Below are 16,246 nucleotides of genomic sequence, written 5' to 3'. Positions count from 1 at the left end.
AGGGCTACACAGAGAACTCCCTATCTCAAAAAGCCAGTATGTATGTATGTTGTTATATATACTATTAGTATACATACATAACATGGAGCATAAGGGTTATCAGTATATTTTTTTAATGCTAAATAAGCATACTTTTAGTTATGTTGGATTTTCATGACTACTACTTTGGTATATAAATGCATCTTAATCTTTTAATAACTCAGTTTTCTGAGAATAGACTTTTTTGTAAATAACTTACCATATTGGTAAAAACTTACCATATCCCAGGGAAAGACCCCTTTATCTTGAACTGGATGTGTTACGTAGTGAATCAACTTGAAGTTTTGTAATGCTTTAGAGACGTGACTTGAGGGCACTTAGTAAATGTGTCTTAGTAACATTTGCATCCTGTGAAATGTACACAACCCTGTTTATTCATTTACACCCACAACATCTCTGTATGCAGAAGTTACCTTCATGCCATTGAAACTCACCATTTTGTAAACACAGCATGTTGTAGGAACTAATAGCTTTCCCCAAAGCTGGGAATCCCCCAAAATTCTTCAGATAGGCATTTATAAGTCTTATTTCTTGGGATTTAAATGATTTTGCAGTTGAAGTGAGAGATGGTTAGAAGAAATGCATGTTTTTCTAGTTCATTAATTGCATTATGAAAATACTGACTTCTTCAGGGGACTGTTAAAGTTCCACAGGTGCATGAAGCTTCCAAAGTTGATTTAAGATAAAATGTTACCATAAAGTTTGTTTATACTTTCGATTCATTGCCCCCTCATATGTAAAGAATTGATCACTGACATCTCTAGGGCCAGGTTTCTATTGATTGCTAATGGTTATTTTTAAGGGAGCTGAACCTACTGCCTTCAATCTTAACTTGCTACCTTTGATGCCACTCTCGTTCACACTGGCTGCACAGTCGTGAATTTACTACAAGTGAAATTAAAATTTTAAGCCCATCAAGTATTGACTTAACTAGGTAAATGTAGATCTTGATAACTTACAATTTGGAATTAAGTACATTTATATGAATGTGAGCATTGTGTTTTGAGCAATATAAAATTTTTTCTTCATACTAGGAATAAAAGGTGAATATTGTAAGTTTTATCTTCACGATCCCAAACAAATACCTTAACTGTTCTGAATTTTTGGTGAAAACTGTGATAAAGTTATGGAGAATGGTATATTTATTGGTCACCTAACTTACAGTAACTAAGTGATAGCTATTAGTAATATAGAACAGCTTTTATTGTGTGTTAGAGTACCATTAGAACAGAAGTAAATACTAGAGTTTTAAATTAAAAAGGACTGTGTGTGTGTGTGTGTGTGTGTGTGTATGTGTGTATGTATGTACGTGTGTACGTGTACACATGTACATGTAAGGTTCCAGATGGTTGTGAGCAACCATGTAGGTTCTGGGAACTGAACCCAGCTCTGCTCTAAGAGCAGCAAATTCCCTAACCACTGAGCAATCTAGATTTTATGAAGTTGATAGTAGCATGTGAAGATGTTGTGGTTCTACTATAGAACGTGACTAATGAACTGCCTGCCATGTTCTTACCATCGAGATCCAACTCCTTTGCACATTGGCCTCAAATTCACTCATTATTTCCAAACAAAATCAGTGATGAATTTCATTTTAGAAACAAGACTTCCATATTACCCACTCCCTGTATACACACCCCAATCCCTTTCATAATTAATGTTCCAATTTCCAGAGGCCGTCTTGTTTGCCTCAAATACCTGATACTTTGCCGTATACATATTTGAGGGGAACATGAAATTGATAGTGTAAAATTACGGGTAGTATCTAATGACTTAAAGGAGAAGGGAGGGGTTGGGTTATAAACAATCAGCCAAGTACAACAGAAAGCAGCTGAGGACAGGAGAGGAATATTCAAGTAGTTGTGTGTGTGTGTGTGTGTGTGTGTGTGTGTGTGTGTGTGTGTGTGTGTAGAGGCTTGGTGAGTGGTTAAACAAGTGGAAATAGATGAAGTCCAGTAGCACAGAAGAGTGTCATCAAGTATTCTAGTTAATCAGAAAGGCCTGTGGCCTACCGTTTAGGATAAATTCATTACAGCCATTGTCTGCATTTAAAAACTAGTCCTGAACCATACAGCTAAATGTTACCTGAATTTTTAAATTAGGAGATGATTGAATGCTGCACTGTGGCTTCATTAAATGTTTATCAAGTATGAGCTACAGAATTGTTCTAACCCAGTGAACCTGGTTTGTTTTCCTGAGAGCACCTAACACTTGGCTTTGAGATACTTAGGGGTAGCTTTGTACAGGAGGAGGAGAGCATTGGTCTGACTTGATTATAGGATCCTTGCATGTTTTGGGATGGGTCAGGTTGGCTTGGGTGGAGAGACCTGTGATTAATGTCATCTCCATTGCTAGGACAGCAGTTGAGTAACACATGGTAATAAGTAATCTGTGATGAGTGTACTGCCTTAACCATTTTCAGAGAACCTTCACACAGTATTAATGAAGCTTTTTTGAGATTGAAATTTTATTTTGCAAATGAAAAAAAAGTACTTAAAAGGCATATTAAAAGGCACACAGATGGTGCCACCTTGAACCCAGCCTCAGGAATCTAGGTCTACTTTTTGTTACCATACACAGTGCCTGACACCTCAAAGAACCTGGAGCTGTATAATTTTGTTGGATAATTGCTTTTAGTGAACTGTACTAAATTATTCAAATACAGTTGATTTATTCAGCCTAAATCTTAAATGTTCTAAACAATATTTAATTGGTTTGGTTCATAAAATCCATTAAGGGGTACAGGATTAAGTGGATTGTCAGAAAATATAGTTGGCTTCCAATGATTTGATTAGTAATACTGTTAAAGGACACCATATTTTTTTCCTTCAGAACAGGTTTTACACTTTCTTTGGAAGATGAACGCTGTTAAGCTTACTTGCATTTAATTCAACATTATGCATACCAGTTGTGCTCTGGCGTGCTCCTCATTTTACTTTAGTCAGATTTTAAGCATGGAAATACTTAAAGGAGGCATGTTTCATAAGGAGAAAGCAATTTCCATTATTCAGAGGTAAAATGTAATTACAGTGTGGTAACTATATATGCTTAATCTCATGTGAAACAGGTTATCCATTAAACAAAGTCTAAGACTATTCTTGACTAAGTGTCTGCTAGATAGATCTGAAAAAACAGCTACCTGAGTGGCTCATGTAAGGCTCATAGCTACTCATGTCTACCTTAAAAGACAGGTAGCTTTTTGGTTTTTTGTTGCTTTTTCCCAAAGAGAAAATTAGTTGGCATGTGTTTGTGTATGTCTTTTTCAGTGTATTGAACTCTCTTGAATAATTATGTAGATGTGTGAATGTCACATTAAGCCTAGAAGCTTAAGTACCAAGTATGTATTTGCATATTTGGGTATAAAGATACCTGATATACAATAATCTTTTTGACTGAGCATAGTCTTGGAAAGTAGATCTATGGATTGGGCAAAAGTGGTAAACACTGTAAAACAAGTACTTTGTGTGTCCAAGCATCAGAGCACCAACCAGAAAAGCATCCAGTGTGTCAGACAGTCACCTTGAAGAAAACAGTCATTGTTGTATTAAAACCACTGTGAAATTCATAGAAATCTAAGGAAGGAGAAAGTGTTGAAAGGCTTTAAGTTACCGGTATTCCTTGATCAGATGACAATCTTCAAGTTCTAAGGGAGACTTGAGAATTCAAGGGGTTGTGAGTCAGATCTATAGAAGGCAAGTTTGAACTGTTGGGATGCCCCAGAAAGCCTTTTAGACAAAGGTACTAAAAGCAGTGTAAATGGGATTTTACCTCAGCAGCCTAGTTCTCTTTGGAGTATAACAAGCATTCTGTAGCATCTCTTTAAAGACAATGCTTAAACATAGGTGAGGGTTAAAGCTTTCTTACTGGCCTGTGTGTGCTTATGTTAGGGGGAGTAGCTCACAAACAGCAAAAGAGGTGATGCCGGGTAAGGATTGTGCTCCTCTCTTCAGGAATGTGGGCTTCAGTACGCCCCGGAGCCGAGAGTGCTGTTGGCATAATCTTTAGCTAACGGCTTCTTAAGGATGTACATTCAAGAACAGGTTTTCACAATGTTAGGTCCTTTCCCAGGGCAGCCCAAATCCAAGGCCTTGTTGGTATGGGCGTAAAGGCTGAGCTGAGCTGTACTTGTCCAGTCTGGTAGGACCAGAAATCCTCATAGGTTGGTTGAACCTTCCTTCATTGGCACTACATCTTACCTCAGCTTCCCTTTCCTTAGCCCAGCTTGCTCTCTGGAATATTTCCTAATCGGCTTCCAGAGGGCTGATCTTGGTCTCAGGTCCTGTTTCCCAAAGAATCCCTCTGGGAACACAGTGTGCTTTAGGACGGTCAAAGGTGATTGGCGGCAAAGGTTGGTGTATTTTCAGTCAGGGATAATTGAATATAGTAAAGCCATGGTATATAGTGAAGAAATTCAGAGCCACTGCAGTTTAGGCTTAAGGGATGGGTAGTGAAAGGGTGTAGCCCTACTGAAGTTGTGTATTAGGGTTAAAAGCCTTGAGTTTACTTTAATATCACTGACCAGGTGATGTATCTAAACAATTTAAACTACAATTTTCATACCTTGAAAACAGAAATAAGTAATTTCATGTGTTTGTGGTAATGGTTAAATAGTTGCTGTCATGTGGCTAAGTACTCAAATTTATCTTTAGCATTATTCTTACTGCCTAATTCTGGTTTTTACTCTTGATTGCAAATGAATGAAAGGTTTTATGAATTTTTTCCTCACAGCTCATGACTTCTCTCTATCACATCACCCTGAGTCACTGTAGGAATGAGTAGTCCCCCACTCATCACTCTGGGTGGGACTGTAAATGAGGCCGAGGAGTCACAAGAACTTTGACACACTACCCATTTCTGACAGCGGGCGTTAGGGCTTGGAGGCCAGTAACCTTGATGTGATGTGTGTGAAAGGTACTGTTCAGGTCAGCTTGAGAAGTTCTCAATCAGTGTGAAGAGGAAGCAGAAGTTGGAGGTGGGGCATTTGATGTAGCACAAGACAGGGATTCTGTCCTTATTCCCAAGGAGTAACTGATAAGAGTTTCAGAACTAGGGTGTCTGCCATTGTGTTGAGATGAGCCACAGACAGCTAATAAGTGACCTCATACCTCTTCTCTCCCTATGGTCTGTAAAATTACACCTCCAAGATACTCAGTACTGTTTCAGTGGGAACGTCAAGACACATTTTCTTTTCTGGTTACAAATACAATTTAGGATGAAAGCTTGCTAATTCCTCCACTAGAATCTGTCTGCTTTTAGACAGAACCAGTGTGCATACAGCAACTAGACGTGAGAGGTCAGTGTACTGTTATGGATTCTGTTTGCTGTGTGAGTGATTCTGGTAGCAGAGAACAGATCTTCTTGGGGGTGTGGTTGGGCAGGGCTCCTTAGCCGTGGCTTTCCTGGACTCCCTCAAAGAGAAAAGATCTTCAGAACTGACAGCCCCAGCTCTGTTTCTTAGGCTATCATCTCTTGCAGCCAAGGAGGAAGAGGCCCACGCTTTGTTAATAGGATTTCTTTAGGGAGAGTGATTTCTAACAAATTCTTTGCTTCCACTACCTGTCTCTCAGATTTTCTGTGGTATGGATCTAGGTAAAATACAAAAAGATCAAGAAAAAAAGATAAAAAACTAAGAAGACAGGAGAAATGGCAATAACACTAAAAGGAAGAATCTAAAATTTAGTATATGCACAATATTATATCTAATCTACCTATTAGTAATAACACTTGACACAATTGCAGATTAATTATTCTTTATAACTTGAAGTCAGTAGCATTCCTATAATGACGGTCCAGAGTCTTACAGTGTACTGATACCATTTCCTTTGTGAAAGACAGGTGAATGCGGTGTGCAAGGGCGTGTTGCTTCATGATTGCCTGCTGTGTACCTATGCAAGGAAGCCTGTGAACCCCTGGCTCCAGAGCTGGAGTTAGAGATTATGATTTCTTTTAGTTTGATTTGTTTTTTTTTTAAAAGCCAGCTCTTGGACAGTCCTGGTTTATTTTTGTAGATACTATTCAGAAATAGGTATTTGATAATTTTTTTGTTAAGACTTTATGTGTGTGAACTTATTTTGCGTGTATGTGTGCTATATACATGCCTGGTGCCCTCAGAAGTGCTGGATGCCCATGTGGGAAACTGACCAAAACCAGGGTCCTTTGCAAAAACATCTGGGCTGTGCCAGTTGTGGCATATGCCTTTAATGCCAGCACCGGGAGGGAGCAGAGTTGGCACCAGAAGCAGGAAGAGTTCTTCCAGTTCGTGGCCAGCCTGCTATGCATAAATGAGTTCCTGGACGGTCAGTGCTGTGTATAGACACCATGAACAGGTAAACCAGTGCTCTTAAGTACTGGACCATCTCTTCAGCCCTGTATTTGTCACTTTAAAAAATTAAACTGACGGGGCTGGAGATGGCTCAGTGGTTAAGAGCACTGACTGCTCTTCCAGAGGTCCTGAGTTCAAATCCCAGCAACTACATGGTGGCTCACAACCATCTGTAATGGAATCTGATGCCTGCCTTTAGTGTGTCTGAGGACATCGGCAGTGTACATATATACATATGTGTGTATATATATGTATATGTAAATCTTTAAAATCAACTGAGGACAAAATATAAGTCTAGACATCCTAATTAAGAGCATATACAGTTAAAATGAGTATTGTCTTTAGACTCTAAGCAACCTTTTCTACCTTCCCTTTCACCAAAATGTCAAAGCGCTGATTTGTGCCATCAGTGAGACACTTGCGGGCGCTCTGCAGTGTGATAGCAGAAGTTTGGCTGAGGCATCCCACTTGCAGAGCAGTTTTCCTTTATTTTGTATTTAAATATCTACATTTACGTTGTTTTGCAGTTGGGCATCTCTATAACTCTTTTGGGCTGGGATGTCAGAATTTTGCTCCTGAGTTATTACCATAATAAGAGTATAGAGTACTAATAAACACTGAAGCATGGTGTGGAGTCTTAGACCATGGCTAATTCCATGGACTTTGCACTAACAGCCAGGGATCAGCCACATGATCCTGGAGTGTAGAGTGCACAGATCAAAGGTTACCTGTGAAATTAAGAATAAATATTCTAACTTTAGGGAAGTGGACATTATTAAAAACAGTGCAAGTAATTTATTTAGGGGAGAGAGAGCCTTGCTCAGAGTGTTTAGTGTGTTGTATGACTGTGAAAGACCAGGTTGGAACCCAAGACCTCTTCCAAGCACTCAGTTATATTTCTGGTCCTGGGTTGCTTTTATTATTATTGAGAAGTGTTAGTGCTAATGTTTTGTAAAATAAAAAAAATTATTTTAACCTGATAATCTGAGTACAGTAATTTCAAAGAAATCCAGGCAAGAAAAACTGGATATAGGGTCACGTTATACTAGCTTATACCTTAGTGTACTGGCTAGTTTTATGTCAGCTTGACAGAAGCTAAAGTAATATGGGAGAAGGAAACCTCAACCTAAAAATGCCTCAATGAGATCAGACTGTATTCAAGCCTGTAGAGCATTTTCTTAATTAGTGATTGATGGGGAGAGCCCTGTCCCTTGTGGTTGGGTTGGTGGCCCTGGTCTATAAGAAAATATGCTGAATAAGCCAGTAAGCAGCACTCCTCCAAGCCCCTACATCAGCTAGCTCCTGGTTCCTGACCTCACTTCCTTAGATGATGAACAATGACTTGAAAGTTTAAGCCAAATAAACCCTTTCCTCTCCATGTTGCTTTGGGCATGGTGCTTAATCACAGCAATGTCAGCAGCTCATTAGTTGACATAGTCACCCCACCCTCACCTCCCACGCGCACACATCCTGGGATCTGTTGTTACAGGAAGAGCTGGTTTTTTTTCTTTAATTGAGGAGCTTTAGAGATTCTAGATAATATTCTTGCTCCACCTAGATTGAGTTACTAAATGTTCTTTACACAGCTCTTTCCCAAGCTGATTGCTGATTGCTTATTTATGGAAATTAAATGTTTCCTTTTACATTTAATTACTCTTCTTTGTTATTAAAGGAGTTGGGACTTCTTCAGCATAGCAAATGGGTGGCAATATTTTTTTTTAAGATTATTTTATGTGTACACTGTTGCTATCTTTGGACATACAAAGAGGGAGGGCATTGGATTCCATTACAGATAGTTTTAAGCCACCTGTGGTTGCTGGGAATTGAACTCAGTACCTCTGAGTTAGTGCTCTTAACTGGTGAGCCATCTCTCCAGCCTGCAATGTTATCTTTAGTTTCCAACTTATGAGGACAGTATACGTGCACTTTTAAAAACATAGTTTTGAAGTAATTTTAAATTGATGGAAAATTGGCAAAATAGAAGGTACTAAGAACCATTATGTCATTCGGGAAGGTTTTTTCTTTCTTGACACTTCCCCGTTATCTGAACTCTGATTTCCTAGTATAAGAAGGTGCTATGGGTCCCATTCTCGGTACTCCCTGGGACTCGGTGAGTTCTTAACCGAGCTCTGCGCGTCTTTGGTGGAAAATGTCACTTGCAAAGCCATGTTCATGGCATTCGTTGTTTTGTGTCGTTGGCTTTAGACTTTCTTGGCAGACTGAGCAATAACATTCAAACAGGTACACATGCATGTAACACACATGTATGTGTGTGTCTCAAAGTCTAAAGTAGAAATTTTACTTAATGTGCATTATTTTCCTACCTAATTCCAATTTTGAGTTCAAGACAAAGTTAAAAAGCGAGAGGTTCACATTCAATTATACATAGTATTTGACTTGGCCAGTGATTATCTATTGTGCTTAATCTTACCAGAGATTGATGTAATACCCTGCTGAAGCCAGCTATTTTATTGCACAGGCCACGGACATGCCCGTTTTAGGGAAATGCTGTATTTATGATTTAAGTGGTAGAAATCTGAAGAGTATATTTTGAATGTCTTTGCCACTCAGTTTACTCAGTTTCTCATGATGCATTCATGTTTTAAAATATAGCCAATACTTAGGACTCTGTTCAAATGCCCTGGCTGGAGGTGTTATCAGTTACAGTCTTGGAAGGTTAGTTAAATGGAAGAACCAGATAATCTCCCCGATGAGTACTCATAATCAAACCTTCCTTGTTACCACTGCTGGTACTAAGTCATTCCACAGTGGATTCTGATTCGGCAGCTCTGGGAAATGTCTACATTTAATGAGATCCCAGGAGGTTTAGGAGTAGGTGGCTTAAGTAGCAGCACAAGCTACACTGGATTAGCTTGTTTTTGAGCCTAAAAGAATCCTTAAACTCTGGTCATTCCTTCTTGGTGGTATGTAATAGTGAGTTGGCCGTTATGACCTTTCAAGCCTTTCATGAGCATGTTAGTGTCTTGACACCTTAATGCCAGTATCTCAGGTCACCTGTCTATCAACACTTACATCAGGTGTATTTTGGTGTGCCTGGAAGAGGTAAGACTCAAAGCTAGAAACCTGTAAGAGCAGACAAAGCAAACTAGAAAATTCACAAGACTGGACAAAGCAAACTGCTTTCCAGATGCTGCTGCTATGCCTGGCCTTCAGGTAGGAAAGCCGTATTTAAGCTTGGCTATTGGTTTTTTTTTTTAAAGTATAGAATAGAGTTTATTCAGGACATGGGAAGGGGAGTTGAGAAGGTAGTAGAGGCAGAGAAAGGCCATGAGCATGTGGAGAGAGAGGAGGGAGGGGAATAGGAGAGAGGGGGAAGGGACAAGAAAGCAAGAGAGGCTATTGTTCTTGTTAAGCAAGACAGAGGTAACTAGGGGATGACTGAGGGTAGGAATTTGCTTGTTAAAGTTTGTTCCCAGTCAGGCATGGTTGGCCATGCCTTTGATCCCAACAGATGCGAGGCAGAAGCAGGCAGAAGATCTGAGTTTGAGGATAGCCAGGGCTATACAGAGAAATCTTATCTCAAAAAGCCAAAAATCAAACCAACTAAACAAGCGAAAAAGCAAAGCAAAACCCAAACCCCCAAAATAAACCCACCTCTCAGTTACCTTCAATTCTCACGGAACAAAGTCAGATGATTGAATAAGCTATATTATTTGGCATAAAAAAAACTATCAGTAAGCTTCCATGGAATACTCTGACAATGAGTTGTGTAGTTTTATTTAGTCATGAAACTAAAAACATTTCAAAATCATAAAAGTGTTAATGTTTATGTACTCTTTATTCAGTTTTAATAATTAGTAGCATTTGCCAAATTGGCTTCATTTTACTGTTTTTGTGGTTAATATTGATGTTTGGGATCAAACATTACTGTTATATCATTTCTCCAAGTCTTCTTAGTTCATAACAGTTCTTCTCCTTCTTTTAAAATTGTTGTCTATTGTATGCACCTGATCATTTCTCTTACTGTGCTTCTATAGGTTTAGCTTATCCTCTCATTGCTCAAGTCGTTGTTCTTAACCTTTTCGCTAAAAAAGTAAGGCTCATAGCAGTATTTTAGAAGTTCAGTGTGACATTTTAATCCCTGTGTGCAGTGCATGCAGATTAGATCAGGGTAACTAATCTACCCATCGGTTCGCTCTCCCATGGGGCTCTTGGGTTTATATGTTACAAGAAAACCTGTACTTTGTCTGTAAATCTGTTTCCCACTCCCCGTGAGATCCATTTATCTTAGACCCTAACCTTTACCTAACCTCTTTAGGTCTATGGATTGTTGCTTGTTTGTCCATACTTAATGGTTAGCGTCCACTTATAATTGATACATACCATATTTGACCATATTTGTCTTTCTTGGTTACCTCTCAGGATAATCTTTTTCTAGTTCCATTCATTTGCCTGCAAATTTCATGATGTCATCTCCCTCTCTCTCTCTCTCTCTCTCTCTCTCTCTCTCTCTCTCTCTCTCTCTCTCTCTCTCTCTCTCTCTCTCTCTCTCTCTCTCTTGAGACAGGGTTTCTCTGTGTGTAGCCCTGGCTGTCCTGGATATTGCTTTATAGCCCAGACTGGCCTCCTACTCATAGATCCGGCTGCATCTGCCTCCTGAGTGCTGGGATTAAATGCATGTGCCACCTTGCCTAACTTTATTATTTTTTTAAACAGCTGAGTAATACTCTATTGTGTAAATGTACCACATTTTCTTTATATGTTTTTCTGTTGAGGAATATCTAGGTTACTTCTAGTTTCTGGCTATTATGAATATTGTAGCAACAAAAATGGTTGAACAAGTGTCCTTGTGGTAGGATGGAGTGTCCTTTGGTTACAGCTGGATCTTGAGGTAGATTGATTCCCATTTTCCCAAAAAACTGCTGTATTGATTTCTATAGTGGCTGTATAAGTTTGTACTCTCGGCAGTGGAGGAGTGCGCCTTTTACTCCACATCCTCGCCAGCACGAGCTGTCACTTGAGTTATTGATCTTAGCTGTTCTGACAGGTGTAAGATGGAATCTCAAAGTAATTTTGATTTGCATTTTCCTGATGGCCAAGAATGTTGAACATTTCTTCATGTGCTTCTCAGCCATTTGAAATTTCTCTATTAGAAATCTAGATCTGTACCACATTTTAAAATTAGATTCGTTTTTTGGGTATCTATATTTTGGATACTAGTTCTATATCAGATGTGGAGGTGGTAAAACTTTTTCCATTCTGTATGCTGCCACTTTGAGTGCTGGTGTCCTGTGCTTTACAAAGGTTTTCAGTTTTATGAGGTCACATTTATTAATTGTTGATCTTAGCGCAGGTGCAACTGGTGTTCTGCTGAGAAAACCATCTCCTGTGCCAGTTGTTCAAGTTTATTCCTCACTTTCTCTTCTACCAGGTTCAGCTTATCTAGTTTTATGTTGAGGTCTTTGATGTACTTGGATTTGAGTTTTGTGCAGGGTGATGGGTATGGATTTATTCTTCCACATTCTTCTACATGCGGACATCCAGTTTGACCAGCACCATCTGTTGAAGATGTTATTTTTTTTTCCCAGTGTGTTATTTCTGGCTTCTTTATCAAAAATCAGGTGTACGTATATATGTGGTTTCATGTCTGGGACTTCAGTTCAATTCCATTGGCCCACTTGTCTGCTTTTAAACCAGTGCCATGTGGTTTTTATTACTTTAGCTCTGCAGTACAACTTGAATCATCAGAGAGGCTTCCTGCAGCAGCAGATGGGAACAGATGCAGAGACTCACAGCCAGGCCTTACATGGAGGGAGGGAGGGGGGGGGGAGAGAGGTGGGGGGAAGGAGAGAATGCCCTCTGAATCAATGAAAACAGACAAGATGCTTACGGAGACTGAAGCAGCACAAGGCATACATGATTGTGCACTGAGTCCTCTGTGTACATAGTAACAGCTTTTAGCTTAGATTATTTTATAAGACTCCTGACAATGAGAACAAGACTCTTGTGCCTGCCCTTGGGACTCCTTTCCTCCTGTTGGGTTGCCATGTTCAACTTTGATACGGTAGTTTTTGCTTTGTCTTATTGTATCTGATTTTGTCATGTTTGGTTGCTGTCTCTTAGAAGCCCGTTCTTTTCTAATGAGACGGGGTAGAGCTAGAGGGGAGGAGCTGGGAGATGTAAAGGGAGGGAAACTAATCAAGATATATTGTATGAGAAAAGAATATTTTCAGTAAAAGGAGAAAAGAAGGAAGGGAGGGAGAAAGAGAGAATAGAGATCCCATGCATGCTCTGTTCCCACTCGTTCACTTGGTGCTGTTAACATCTCTAACACAGTGGTATGTGTTATCATCATGTGATGTTAACCATCATTGCCAGATCTTAAATTTACACCATAGTTTAGTGTGGGTGGTATAAATTCTACAGGTCTAGCAAATGTATATATATAAATATATAGATGTATAAATAATGATTTTACGGTCTTCAAAGTCTTTTAATTAACTGGCCCCATTCCTTGGCTACCATTTTTTTTTTCATTGTTTAAGTCGTACTTTCCCAGAAGGCCATGCCATTGCTTCTGTACAGCCTATAACCTTTCCATATAGGTCTTTTTGACTTAATGATAGGCACTGAGCTGTGACTTTGTGTGGCTTGTTAGCTCACTTCTTAGTGCTTAATAATATTTCCTTTGTCTAGATATACTGGTTTGTTTATTCATTTGCCTACTGAGGAAAACCTCATTTGCTTCCAAGTTTGCCAGTTATTAATATGGCTTTTATGATCTGTATGCAGGTTGACATAGTTTCCCATTCATTCAGGCATCAAGGAAGTGATTGTTTACACAGTAAGAGGATGTTTGGTTGAACCTGCAAATACTGCCATCTACCATGACTGTCTTGTTCTTACCATCAGCAGTGAGAATATTACATTTGGTGGTGGTCTCCATCTTGGCCTTTATAGCAGATAGGAAATAGTGCCTAGCTGCTGTTTTAATTTGTAATTCTCTAGTAAAAGTATTAGCAAATTACCTTTTTTTATGTTTACTTTTTTTTTCATCTGTTTATTTTTGGACAAAGTCTCATTCTGTAGCCTCGAGCTGTTTGGGACTTTATTATGTAGCCAAGGCTGGTCCTTAACCGGACATTGATCTTCAGCTTCAGCCTCCATGTGCTGGGTTATAGGTGCGAACCACTACGCCATTGGCTTTCCATTTTCTCTGTTGTTTTATCTTTTAAGATCTTTGCCTGTTTTTAATCATATTACTGTTTTTTAATAGGTTTCACGTTTTTAAAGAATAGTTTGAGTACTTCTTTTATTATATATATCCTGTATAGTTTTCTCTCAGTGTTTTTCACAGACTCAAAAATGTTAAGGCAAGTCTACTTTTCAATTATTCCTTTCACAGCTTGTGTCCCTGCTGTTATAGCTAAAAAGTCATTGTCATACTTAAATCACCCAAGTTTCCCCCATTGTCTTGTAGACATCTTATATTTTTGCTTATTACATTTAAAGTCTATTTTACTTGAGTCAGTTGTTAGGGGTATAGTTGAGTGTGGAATTTAATTGCTTCCTTTGTTCCTTTGTTCCTTTGTTCTTTCCTTCCTTCCTTCCTTCCTTCCTTCCTTCCTTCCTTCCTTCCTTCCTTCCTTCCTTCCTTCCTCTCTCTTTGTCTTTTTATTTCTGGCAATAGAGATTGAACCCAGGGCTTTGAACAAGCTAAGTAAGTACTCTACCACGGAGTGCAGTGTCAGAGGTCCTGTAAAGATGTCCTGACAGGTCATTTTATGAATCTGTGAAGGTAACGTCTAAGTTGCATTGAAGACCATGGGATATTGGAGATTCCAGGACTATGGAAGCTGCAAGTGTGGAGAGGAGCTGCTCCGAGAAAGAGCTAAGTTTGCTCCTGGAAGGATGGAGTTATTTAGGCCTTTTGAGATCCAGATGATTTTATTATGATCTCTGGAAGGTGGACTACCGCTTCAGGCCTTAGTGTTTGTCTTCTGGGTTTTGGTTTTACTATGATCCAATCTTTCCTCGCTATGCCCCCTTATCCCTGCTGGGATGAGTATGTTTATTGTGCCATCCTATACTGGAACTATGCACCTTGTTTGTAGATTTCATATGTGAGTGTACCGTCTGCCTCATTTGTACTCTTCCTTCTCTTCTTCCCAACGTCTCCCATGTCTCACTAACCACCCCTGTCCAGTTTATGATCTCTCCTACTATAATTGTAAGTATGTTACTTTGTTTATGTATGTTATACACACATATGTTAACTTAACATACTGTGTCTAAATAGTGATATTTGCATGTAGTTAGGGCTGCCCATTTAGGATTAAAATCTTGTCTTTGAAAACTCTGCCTCACCATCTCTCTCATTAGCCAGTAACTCTATCTTGGGGTAGGGCCTTGTGAAATTTCCCTTCATCCACACTGGCATGTGAAAGGCATGGAAGGTGAAGCTGTGGTAGTTAATATTGTCAACTTGTCAGAATCTGGGATTTCTTAGGAGACAAAGCACTGGACAGGATTAATGGACGTGGGAAGAGCATGCTAAATGTAGACAGCATCGTTCCATGGGGTCCAGGATTGAAGACAAAGGAGCACAGGTACCAATGCCAACATTTGTTCCTCTGCCCCAACTGTGGACCAGATGGAACAGCTGCTTCAGGCCCTTCCACCATCCTGATGTCTTGTATTTCAAATCATGACCCCAAATCATTCTTTAAGTTGCTGCTGTAAGATACATTGTCATAGCAATGGAAGAAGTAAGGAGATAAACATTTCTAGTCCCTTTGTAGAGTCCTGAGAATCATTACACACCCACATGTGGCAAACATTAACTTCAGTCCTCTGACCTACAACAGTGAATTTCTGCTCAGGTTGTATTTTTCATCCTTTTCTTGATAACATATAGTTAAAATTTTATTTTACTTTTATAATGGAAGTTTTTCAAAAACATTTTTGTTGTTTAAACATAAAGCTAAGCAACAAATAGGCAGGACTGAGACATGCCATCTCATATTTATACTCCCTTAGAGCCTCTAGCTCACTGACCACCACCTAGGCAAGCAAGGGCTAGGTTTGGGGGTGATCTAGAAAGTTAACAACTGAGAGACAAGGGTGGGCATTGAGGTTGAAGACCAGGACATCCTTTCTGCTTCTATTCTTACCTGATCCTGAGACCTGGTTCCTGGATTGAAGATCAGCAGTGAATGAGGATCAAACTTTTGGCCAAGTGGAAATGAAACCACATGATTCTTTCTTACTACCCAGTCCTTGTAGTTTAAGAAGTCTGCTCAGGGTTTTGGGTGAGTATTTTACAGCCAGGATTTCTCTTGCCTTAGCTGGTAGATCAAGACAGTGGTAGAAACAGTTACTTTAAATGTTTCTGATTGGTGATCTTTATTGACTGTACATGTTGTGTGTTCCTATCCCCAGGATTTGACATTTCATGTTTTTCCATGTTGTGTTAGCATAATACCCTTCAATTCACAATGTTTTATACTTGCCAATCTTTATTAACTAGTTTTCAGTTGTCAAAAACCCTTTCAGCTCAACCATTCTGTTACTGTTTGCAGTCAACTCTACTATAGGCCAACTTACCACCATAAAATTAGAGGAGTATTAGGGATTCCAGAAATCCTGAATTCTCCTCACTTACCCATCCCAACTGTTGAGATACTATATCATACTTGACATGTGGGCAGATACTTTATATTCCAAGACTTACACAGACGATTGTATCCTGCAGGCAACAGTGAAAGAGGTACAGAGTAGCCTAACAGATTGTGAGAGGAAGTAGGAATGCTAAAAAGATTAAAAGTGGAACTGAGGGAGGAAGAGGAAGTCGTGGGGATAGCTTCTGCCTTTGGAACTCTTCAGGCAATCCATCTTGTCCTGACATGTTCATGACTTACTCTG

The sequence above is a fragment of the Micromys minutus genome (assembly GCF_963924665.1).
Source record: "Micromys minutus genome assembly, chromosome: 12".
Taxonomy (NCBI): Eukaryota; Metazoa; Chordata; class Mammalia; order Rodentia; family Muridae; genus Micromys; species Micromys minutus.
The sequence above is the reverse complement of the archived record's forward strand: the minus strand, read 5'-3'. Positions refer to the sequence as shown.